General features: G+C 40.0%; 1 protein-coding gene across 1 annotated transcript in view; it reads right to left on the bottom strand.

Annotated features, from left to right (window-relative positions):
- LOC118391044 (rho GTPase-activating protein 32-like) overlaps nt 1-12,221 on the bottom strand; it is a 228,423-nt gene that overhangs the window by 215,307 nt on the left and 895 nt on the right. The gene's annotated exons all lie outside the window — the stretch shown is intronic.

Here is a 12,221-nt window from a genome sequence, read left to right as displayed (position 1 = left end):
TCATAGTCTTCACTCACCATCACTGCAGAGCTTCTCAAAGTACATTTTTTCTTCCTCAAACAGCAAGTAAACAAACGTCTGTTTTTGCATCCATTGAGAATGACAATAGCTCAACATAGACTATTCACGGCTCTCTCCCTTTCAATAACCACTCAGCATGAAAAGGGACAACAGGTTTTTCTTCCAGTTAGGCAATATTGATCTCTAGCTCCCTCTTTAGTAATTTGTAAGTCTTCATTTTTAGTCGCAGCGCTTAAACATCTGACAAGCTCAGTAGCCTACATATAGTTGATTTAATTCAAACAAAGGGTTATTTTTTTATGTCGGGGACAGCCCTAGCTTATTGAAATGACAAGTCAATCTCGCAAACAGGCCATTAAATAAGAATTGTAGTCTTAACATCTGGCACAAATTGACTGCCAGAAAATAGCCTAACCTTCATTTTTTGAAGTTTTCCATGTGTTTCTTGCGTAGATTGAGATCCTCTGTCCAACTTTCATCGCTCTCCTGACAGATGGATCTATAGATATATGCAAACGGAATTTATTTACAATCATAACAGTTCATTTAGTTAATTTTTCATTAATGGATGTCGATTTATCTGCCGAGTTTAACGGCAAATTATCTTTTCTCGCGCAACATATTAAAATGTCTTTATTACATCACGTTAGCCTGCAATAATTATTATTTTGATAGAAAACCAAATTCTAATATTTTTCATAGGTCGTTACAAGTTAGGTCAATATACCTTCATTTGCTCGATAACTTTATGGAAAAGGGGGTTTATTGGATCAATATACATTTAACTCTCTTGCTGCAATTTTTGGGGGAGCTCATTTTCAGGCCTAGTGAGTAGGTTGAGTAGTCTTTGGGCTACACATTTTTGCTAGACCTGGCAACCCTGCCTGGAGAGACAGCTAATGAGGAGCCAGCAGACCCTCCGCACACCCTAACTGATGAGTAACAGACACCACAATGACTGTCCTATAACAAAACGTGAACTTCCTGATATCGCCCTAAACCTGAAATCACATTTGTTTCCATGTTCATTAGGGACGGTCACTTAGAGATAGGTATATGGGAAGGCTGGATGAGCTGAATGGCCTGTTCTCATTACACTAACTATGTTGGCCTATCTAATGCTAGCAGCACTTTTAAATGAGGAGCATTCATCCGCAACAAACATGGCATCTACAATGCATGTCATGGAAATGTGTTCAGTTCCTAGGATTAGTACCAGCTGAGCTTTTTCTAGCTCTACAGGACTGCAGCTGTCAATGACATGCTGCTACTAAAAGTAGAGCAATGTGTAAAATCACCCACTTGTATCTTTTCTCACAAAATGTGATGAGCTTAGACTATAGCATGTTGAATTTCAAGCGTGCAATGCTCATCCATTCCCATCTAAAATATTGTCATTTCCACAAAGCTTAGTTTGTGTAGGCCTACTGAACGTTAGATAAACCTGAACTATATGAAGGGGTAGGAAGTAAGATTTGTCCTACCTAACCCATAACCTCAGTATGGAAGTAAGTCAAATCCTGTATATTTTCAGAATGAGTTATATAATCTTTAACATTGTGTTTCACATTCATATTTGCATCAGGCCTAGATTGGTTAGATAATCACTCCATGATTCCTCAATCAACTACACTGATATCCGCTAGTGGGAAGGCTAATCAGCCGGTTACAGCCGAATTATAGCCTGCAACTCTTTCCACTTCATATTAACTAGACAACTTTCCACTTGAAAGTTAAGTCACTATTCCATTGAGCCCTCTCTCACTATAATTAACATGCATATTCTAGCAAACGATTGATAGGATAGGTGCCTGTCAGTCAAAGCGAGCGATTAAGGTACAATTTGTGCGCACGTTGGTTGGTTTGTCACATTTCTTTAGAGGATGGAAAGAGCATGATGATCGCGAATTTGTGTTGGTTGTCTGAAGCTTAGGCCTGCCCATACCATAACCCCTCGACGTCACCATGGGGCACCCTGTTCACAACATCGACATCAGTAAACCACTCACCAAAACCACACTGTGGTTGTCAGGCCGGTTGGACGCATTGCCTAATTCTCTAAAACATGTGGCTTATGGTAGAGAAATGAACATTAAATGATATGGCAACAGCACTGGTGGACATTCCTGCAGTCAGCATGCTAATTGCATGCTCCCTCAACTTGAGACATCTGCGGCATTGTGTTGTAACAAAACTGTACATTTTAAAGTGACCTTTTATTGTCCCCAGCACAAGGTGCACCTGTGTAATGATCATGCTGTTTAATCGGTTTCTTGATATGCCAAACCTGTCAGGTGGATGGATTATCTTAGCAAAGGAGAAATGCTCACTAACAGGTATGTAACTAAGCTTATTGTGCATATGGAAAACATGGTTTATTTTTTTGTTCCGTGTAAATTAAGAGGCTACGATGAGTCGAAATGATCGAATTTATTCAATCTCATATATCGTTTGCCATTCATAAATCACTCAATGTGGTTGTGTGTCCATGGTATCGCATCGGGACAAGTAAACCAAAGGATTTCCCAGGTTTCCTTTCCTAGGATGTCGGGGCTTGCCAGACAGTGACACTAAAGTGAGTGACTCGTCTCCTCAGTCAGTGTAGCATACCAAATCTTGAGAGAGCTGTTCATTTGGCCCTCTAATTTGTATAGGCTACTGGTAGGCCTAGACATTTCGCCGATTATCTGCAGATAAATTACGAAAACATTCAATGAAGAATCATCACTGCAGGAACAATAATTAGTGGAGAGCCTCACTCTAGTCCAAATACAATAAATCAGGGCCCTCATGGAATCCAGGCATTAAAACAGAATAACAAAATTTAAAAATATATTAACAATGTATTAATTTGCTAAACGTTATGATAAGACATGAACAGAATGCATGGGATTCGTATTTCCAGCAACTTTCTGAATAGACAACGAGAACACCCTCTTCTGCATGTGTACTGTTTACCACTGACTCCAGATGGAAAGGAATTCTGAAAAAACTCAATGAAATGTTAACTACAAAGTCATCAATCCAGCGGGTATTTGTTTTGCAAACTCTACCATCACGTACACTACACAAACACAGCTAAACAAAAGCCCCATGCAAAGTGGTCACTTGAATTGAAAAGGTAACTGCACCCAAAAATCGACTTCTCAGTTTTTTCCCAGGCCTCAACTGGTCTACTGATGTGGTTTAAGCATTGTTGTGGACTTAAGAACTAATGTTGATGTTTTTCTATTTAAAAAAATATTACACAGGATGTGAAACCCTGAAAAACGGAAAAAGAGATCAGCCAAAGTATAAAACAGGTTTATAGGGCCCTACCCAATGACAATTTTAACTTAATTTAAGCTATATAAAATCACAAAGATATGATAATTAAGATCGAAACCTTTCTATATTTAACTTTTAAAAAGTAATCTTAAACATAATGTGGCATATTTACTTAATTTTAAAAAAATGTTTTAAGAACATTGTGGCAATTCATATCTTGCAGTAAAAACGTAAATAAGACTAATCTCATGTACAGCTTAAGTCAGAAGTTTACATACACTTAGGTTAGAGTCATTAAACTCGTTTTTCAACCACTCCACAAATTTCTTGTTATTAACAAACTATAGTTTTGGCAAGTCGGTTAGGACATCTCCTTTGTGCATGGCAAATAATTTTTCCAAAAATTGTGAAGACAGATTATTTCACTTATAATACAATGTATCACAATTCCAGTGGGTCAGAAGTTTACTTACACTAAATTGACTGTGCCATTAAACAGCTTGGAAAATTCCAGAAAATGATGTCATGGCTTTAGAAGCTTCTGATAGGATAATTGACATCATTTGAGTCAATTGGAGGTGTACCTGTGGATGCATTTCAAGGCCTACCTTCAAACTCAGTGCCTCTTTGCTTGACATCATGGGAAAATCAAAAGAAATCAGCCAAGACCTCAGAAAGAAATTGTAGACCACCACAAGTCTAGTCAAGTCTTCTCATCCTTGGGAGCAATTTCCAAAATGCCTGAAGGTACCGCGTTCATCTGTACAAACAATAGTACGCAAGTATAAACACTATGGGAACCATGCAGCCGTCATACTGCTCAGGAAGGAGACATGTTCCACAATAAAACAAGTCCTATATCGAAATAACCTGAAAGGCCGCTCAGCAAGGAAGAAGCCACTGTTCCAAAACCGCCATAAAAAAAAGCCAGACTGCGGTTTGCAACTCCACATGGGGACAAAGATCATACTTTTTGGAGAAATTACCTCTGGTCTGATGAAAATAGAACTGTTTGGCCATAATGACCATCGTTATGTTTGGAGGAAAAAGGGGGAGTCTTGCAAGCCGAAGAACACCATCCCAAACGCGAAGCATGGCAGTGGCAGCATCATGTTGTGAGGGTGCTTTGCTGCAGGAGGGACTGGTGCACTTCACAAAATAGATGGCTTCATGAGGGAGGAAAATTGTGGATATATTGAAGCAACATCTCAAGACATCAGTTAAAGCTTGGTTGCAAATGGGGCTTCCAAATTGACAATGACCCCAAGCATACTTCCAAAGTTGTGGCAAAATAGCTTAAGGACAACAAAGTCAAGGTATTGGAGTGGCCATCACAAAGCCCTGACCTCAATCCTATAGAAAATTTGTGGGCAGAACTGAAAAAGCGTGTGCGAGCAAGGAGGCCTACAAACCTGACTCAGTTACACCAGCTCTTTCAGGAGAAATGGGCCAAAATTCACCCAACTTATTGTGGGAAGCTTCTGGAAGGCTACCCGAAACGAAACACATGACCCTAGTTAAACAATTTAATAGCCAATGTTACCAAATGCTAATTGAGTGTATGTAAACTTCTGACCAACTAGGAATGTGATTAAAGAAATAAAAGCTGAAAGAAATCAATCATTCTCTCTACTATTATTCTGACATTTCACATTCTTAAAATAAAGTGGTGATCCTAACTGACCTAAGACAGTGACTTTTACTAGGATTAAATGTCAGGAATTTAGAAAAACTAAGTTTAAATGTATTTGGCTAAGGTGTATGTAAACTTCCCGACTTCAACTGTATGCCTAGACGATATCCAAAATAACAATACAGAGTTCATACATTTTTGGTCATTCAAATGGTAAACATATCTTTCTACACAAGACCACAACAAATGTTTCCAATTTGGGAGGTAAACTCGATAAAGTATTCAACAAAGTATTTTGCATGGAATTAAGGCATTCGAATGTACAAAAGGCTACCACCAACTCATCACACTCTTCCCATAGGATTTGATTATTCACACTCTCTCAGCACAATAGGGTAATCTTTGCTGCAGGGTCTGCTACTCATATGCATGTTGAATAAAGCATGTAACACACTTGATTTCACATCACATCGGGTAGAGTGCAAGGACTTGAGTAGTGGTAGATCCACATCATCGGGTAGAGTGCAAGGACTTGAGTAGTGGTAGATCCACATCATCGGGTAGAGTGCAAGGACTTGAGTAGTGGTAGATCCACATCATCGGGTAGAGTGCAAGGACTTGAGTAGTGGTAGATCCACATCACCGGGTAGAGTGCAAGGACTTGAGTAGTGGTAGATCCACATCATCGGGTAGAGTGCAAGGACTTGAGTAGTGGTAGATCCACATCATCGGGTAGAGTGCAAGGACTTGAGTAGTGGTAGATCCAGTTGTGGAACCATCAACAAATATCACATGCTAATTATGCACCAGTGATATAATTTGTAACCAGTAATGTGACCACTTAGTTCAAAGTCTGCTAAAATGTCCTTAATCCACCAAGCAAGTGTTTGAAACAGACTTAACTTATTACAACTGAAGATCTGACCGTTGGCCAGGGGGCTAACGCTACACTAGGCACAAGAGCTAACTATCGGGGAGGTCAAACAGAGCACTTTGCAATGGGTAATTGAGGCAAAGATGCCACAAGTCTGGGAGGCAGATTCTGGTAATGGGAAAAGGACAAATAGCCATAGTGACTTGAGACTCCGTGAGAACTGATGGTTAATCAGTGACATTCATAGTTGTTGGCCAATAATAATGAGAAGTCTGCGGTGCACTTACCACTGGTTTCATTGAACAGTCAATGCAGGCAATTAACTGTATTTCCAAGTGCCAATAAGACCTTCTGGCATTGAACTTGGTAGTGGTAGTTGTGTGTGTTTTCAGCTAAGGATCTAATCTCCTGCTTCCAGACATTTCACCATCTCGGAAACAAGGGTTGGATTTGCACCCAAAAATGTAATGTCAGCACAAGGCATGTACAAAAGCTAGTATAATAATTAGGCTCATATACATTGTCTACTAGTATTGTTTTGAAATTGAGAACATATAGTGCATTCAGAAAGTATTCAGACCCCTTCTTCAGACATTGTCACGTTACAGCCTTTTTCTAGAACGGATGTAAAAAAAAATGTTTTTCCTTATCAACCTACCTCACAATATCCCATAATGACAATGTGAAAATAGGTTCAGAAAAAAAGCCAGAAATACCTTATTTACTTAAGTCTTCAGAACCTGCTATGATTACTCGAAATTGAGCTCAGGTGCATCCTGTTTCCATTCATCATTCTTGAGAGTTTACAACTTGTAGTCCACCTGTTGTAAATTCAATTGCTTGGGCATGATTTGGAAAGAGCTCAGAGACTGTTTGGAGGCACAGATCCGGGGAAGAGTAACAAAACATGTCTGCAGGATAGAAGGTCCCCAAGAACACAGTGGCCTCCATCATTCTTAAATGGAAGAAGTTTGGAACCATCAAGACTCTTCTTAGAGCTGGCCGCACGGCCAAACTGAGCAATCGAAGCCACTCCTGCGGCTCGGGGGAGAAGGGCCTTGGTAAGGGAGGTGACCAAGAACACGACGATGACTCTGAACCTTCCAGAAGGACAACCATCTCTGCAGCACTCCGCCAATCAGGCCTTTATGCTAGAGTGACCAGACAGAAGCCACTCTTCAATTAACTGAAAGGCACATGGAGTTTACGTGCCTATTGGCAAACTCCAAACTACTCTGACCATGAGAAACAAGATTCTATGGTCAGATGAAACTAAGATTGAACTGTTCGGCCTAAATGTCAAGCGTCACATCAGCAGGGCTCTACAGTGTGAGTATTTCAATAGTATTTGCCCCTAAAAATAGTTGTGTTGAACCGGAAAAATGATTTACGAGCACAGCATGCGAGTAAAGACTACAACCAAGCATAATACATTTTTACCCCGCTGCTAATTGCTTAAAAACTACAAGTCCCACATTCCACAAGAGGCATGTGCCAACCACAGTAGATTTTTCTGTGATGACACAATCCAGTCAGTGAGAGAAAGGAGAACACTGGGGGAAAAAGTATCAGTATAGGCTATAAGTTAACATGCAGACATCACTAAAAAGTGTGGTCCAACCAGAAATTGTTTGTCAAGATCGGTATGGAACAACTTGACTGGCCTGCACAGAGCCCTGACCTCAACCCCATCAATCGCCTCTGGATGAATTGGAACTCTGATTGCGAGCCAGGTCTAATCGCCCAACATCAGCGCCCGACCTCACTAATGCTCTTGTGGCGGAAAGGAAGTCCGACGCAATGTTCCAACATCTAGTGGAAAGCCTTCCCAGAAGAGCGGAGGCTGTTATAGTAGTAAATGGGGAACCAACTCCATTATAATGCCCATGATTATAGAATGAGACGTTCGACGAGTAGGTGTCCACACACAAACCTCAACAACAACAAAAAGATTATAAGACACTTATTTCCTGAGCCCTCAGTCAAGACACACCTAGTAATGAATATAACAATGGAATCAAACAGAATATTTTTCCAAATGAAAAGAAGTTGCCAGTGAGCATCTCGCATCTGTTACAGTTCACCTCAAAAAGTGATTATCTGATATGCGGCTCAATTTGTAGAGTTGAAATCGTTTTTTCAGGGTTACAAAACGAAATCTCTTTTCGATATACAGACGTTCAATATACTTTTTTTCTGCTTGTTATGGAATTTTCTAAATTGATTAACACATGTAACACTAGTTTGTGTGCACACAGCACGTGTGTGTAGAAGGAGCAGTCAGAATACAAGGCAACAGAAGCTTGGCATGGTTGCTTTTATGTTGTGCCCTGCAAATGCACATGTACAAATGGAACACTAGAGTCAAAGAAAACTAACGTCTTCAAGACAACATTTACATTTTAGGGGGGTGAAAAAATGTAGTACTACAGTATGAGAAAAATAATGTTCTCTGGTTAAAGATAAAGAGTTTTGACGACTGTTCGAGTACTCGTGCCCAACCCTACCCTAAACTCGCCCGCCCCACGGTTATGAGTCAAACAACGCATCACTAATGGATACATAAATCCCACTAAAATGACTATGATGACTAAGGTTTCTGCTTTGTCATTGGCACAGTGGCAGCTATTTGGCATGACTCAGTCTGTGTGGAAAACAGGAATTGGAAAGATGGCCTCCCTTGTTTTTGTAGTGAGAAACAGTGCCTTCCAAAAGTATTCATAGCTCTTAACTTACTCCACATGTTCCTGTATTACAGCCTGAATTCAATTGACATGTTTTTCTTTACCCTCAACGCACAATACTCCATAATGACAGTGAAAAGATGTTAAGAAATGTGTTCAAATCTATTGAAAATTATATTATTTTTTATACCTGTATTTAACTTTTCCACGTATTCCATTACAGCCTTATTCTAAACTTATTAAATAGTTTTTCCCCGTCATCAATCTACACACAATACCCCTTAATGACAAAGCAAAAAAACAGTTATTTTACTTTTGCAAATGTATCAAAAATAAAACTGAAATACCTTATTTACATAAGTATTCAGACCCTTTACTCAGTACTTGGTTGAAGCACCTTTGGCAGCAATAACAGCCTTGAGTCTTCTCGGGTATGACACTACAAGCTTGGCACACCTGTATTTGGAGAGATCCTCACATTTTTCTGCAGCGTCACTGCAGAGCCATTTTCAGGTCTCTCCTGAGATGTTAGATCGGGTTGAAGTCCGGACTCAAGGACATTCAGAAACTTGTCCAGAAGCCACTCCTGCGTTGTCTTGGCTGTGTGCTTAGGGTCGTTGTCCTGTTGGAAGGACAAGTCTGAGGCCCTGAACGCTCTGGAGCAGGTTTTCATCAAGGATCTCTGTACTTTGCTCCGTTCATCTTCGATCCTGACTAGTCTCCCAGTTCCTGCCACTGAAAAATATCCCCAAAGTATGATGCTGCCACCACCATGCTTCCCCGTAGGGATGGTGCCAGGTTTCCTCCAGACATGACACTTGGCATTCAGGCCATAGAGTTCAATCTTGGTTTCATCAGACCAAAGAACCTTGTTTCTCATGGTCTCAATCCTTTAGGTGCCTTTTGGCAAACTCCAAGCGGACTGTCATGTGCCTTTACCCAAAGAGTGGCTTCCGTCTGGCCACTCTAGCATAAAAGGCCTGATTGGCAGAGTGCTGCAGAGATGGTTGTACTTCTGGAAGGTTCTCCCATCTCCAAAGAGGAACTCTGGAGCTCTGTCAGAGTGACCATCGGGATCTTGGTCATGTCCCTGACAAAGGTCCTTCTCACCCGATTGCTCAGTTTGGGTGGGCAGCCAGCTCTAGGAAGTGTCTTGGTGGATCCAAATTTCTTCAATTTAAGAATGATGGAGGCCACTGTGTCCTTCGGGACCTTCAATGCTGCAGACATGTTTTGTTACCCTTCCCCAGATCTGTGTCTCGACACAATCCTGTCTCGGAGCTCTACGGACAATTCATTCGACCTCATTGATTGGTTTTTGCTCTGACATGCACTGTCAACTGTGGGACCTTATATAGACAGGTGTGTGCCTTTCCAAATCAAGTCCAATCGATTGAATTTACCACAGGTGGACTACAATCCAGTTGGATGCCAAACATCAAGGATAACCAATGGAAAAAGGATGCACCTGAGCTCAATTTCGAGTCTCAAAGCAAAGGTTCTGATGTAAATAAGGTATGTAAATAAGCTATTTCTGTTTTTAATACATTTGCAACAATGTGCTTTGTCATTATGGGGTATTGTGTGTAGATTGATTTTTTTTTTTCTAAATGGCCTCATCAATTTTAGAATAAGGCTGTAAGGTAACAAAATGTGACATAAGCACATATTTACACTTGCATTTATTTAGGCTTGCCATAACAAAATGGTTGAATACTTATTGACTCAAGACATTTCAGCCTTACATTTATGAGATTGTAAACATTTCTAAAAACATAATTCCACTTTTACATCATGGGGTATCAGGCTATGACAAAATGTGGAAAAGGTAAAGGGGTGTGAATACTTTAAAGCACTGTAAGTAACTCATTTTATCTCTAGCTTCATATTGTAAATTATGGGCTATAAACAATTTGAAAACAATTTGTAGGACCACATTAGATTTGACATCAGTTTCCACAAGACTGCACAGTTGTTTTAGGATGTAGCCCTACATTGAACAGTTTCTAATTTCACACCTAATACTGCGTCAGTGCCCTGCACACTGTGTCCGCGGTTTACAGCAGCCAGACTCCTGTATTAGAGAGAAAAGGGCACATCAAAAGATAATTTAGTGCATAACAGCTGTGATAAACGTTGCCTCAATTGTCTCCTCGATGAAACATGGTCACAGATAACCCCTGCTAAGAAGTGTCCATAGTTGGAGGGAGGGGAAGACAGGAACTAGCCAACTGTGCTCGTTTGTAGGAATGCACAGCTGGAATGGAAATTCCGGGCCGGTATTTTCTTAGCCAAGATGGCTGATATAGGCCTAGATGATGTGGCACTGGAAAATCCAACAAAGATTGACTAGAGCCAGTCATGTCACTTGGTAGTGTCCCTTGGTAGTGATCACATGATCGGTTCTTTCAAGAGTTAGGAAGTCCTTGTTAGTTAGGGTCAAAGGTTAGGGAAGCCTTGGAGACTTTAGTGCATCATGTAACAATCTTAATGAGGCCCATTAGACTGACTGTTTTTGTGCACACGTTAATCATAGAAATGCAAGGATTCTCTTACCATTTCTCATGTACTTGTCTGCTTAAAATTCTGTCAATAAAGGCACACGTTGGAGAGCCTGAAGCTTTTCATTACATCCTGAACCAATAAAGTTTTACTCTGTAAAACATTGATGTGCCACTCAAGTGCTTTTAAGGCTGACATGCTTTTAGGGTTAGACAGATTGGTGCCATGGACTAGCTGAAGCTGTAGGCTATAGATGGAAGCCCGTAGTAATATCAAAATAGGTATACAGTGGTAATAATGGAATATACACCACCATATGAATCAAAGGTTGATCATGAGCAAAAAGTGTACTTTATATTCATTACCTCTAATTAGCAGAGGTGTTTTGGATGATTAATGCAAATTTGCATATAGACAAAACAGACTATTTTGTTATCAATCAGTGGGAAATTCCAGAAAAATCATTCTGATGTGAACATGAAATAACTAAATGGGTGCGACTGGCCTTGCTTGAGTTTGGAGAGCAAGGGTATTAGTGACAGCTTCTTAGACTGATGTTGGTACCCTGTTAGATCGCCATGATTTTGTTATTGAATAACTTGACAATTATTTTACATCTGTGTCAAATGTAAACTAGACGGATAACTAGACGGATAAGCAAGAGATGTGCAGTAAGAAATAATTGTATATTCAACTACGTCGACTCTAAACCTAGGCTATGGACCTAGCTAAATCGACTATAATTTTTGTGAATATTCCAGTTAGATAGTTTTTCTGGTCTTGTGAACAGCTAGTGATGTGGCTTGAGCAGTTTTTTATTTAACCTTTTAAATCAGTTAAGAACACATTCTTATTTACAATGACGGCCTAGGAACAGTGGGTTTAACTGCCTTGTTCAAGGGCAGAACGACAGATGTTTACCTTGTCAGCTCGGGGATTCGATCCAGCCTTTCGGTTACTAGTCCAACACTCACCACTAGACTAGCTGCCGCACCTAAAGATTAGAACTGGATTAGGCTATAGTTTCTGTTTTCCTGAGAATTACTTCAAATCCCTACCAATTATGCTGTACGATAGCTAGGATCAATTGTATTGCATTATCAATTTAGTTACCTCGCTGTTTTATCATTTTTGTAAATATCTCTGTTAATTTAGATTTAAATTAAATTTAAATGTAAATGTAATGTAAATTTAGGCTCCAGCAAAGCAGGTAACGTTAGCTAGCCATTATCAATCAAAC

The sequence above is a fragment of the Oncorhynchus keta genome, chromosome 12, assembly GCF_023373465.1.
Source record: "Oncorhynchus keta strain PuntledgeMale-10-30-2019 chromosome 12, Oket_V2, whole genome shotgun sequence".
NCBI lineage: Eukaryota > Metazoa > Chordata > Actinopteri > Salmoniformes > Salmonidae > Oncorhynchus > Oncorhynchus keta.
The sequence above is the reverse complement of the archived record's forward strand: the minus strand, read 5'-3'. Positions and strand labels throughout refer to the sequence as shown.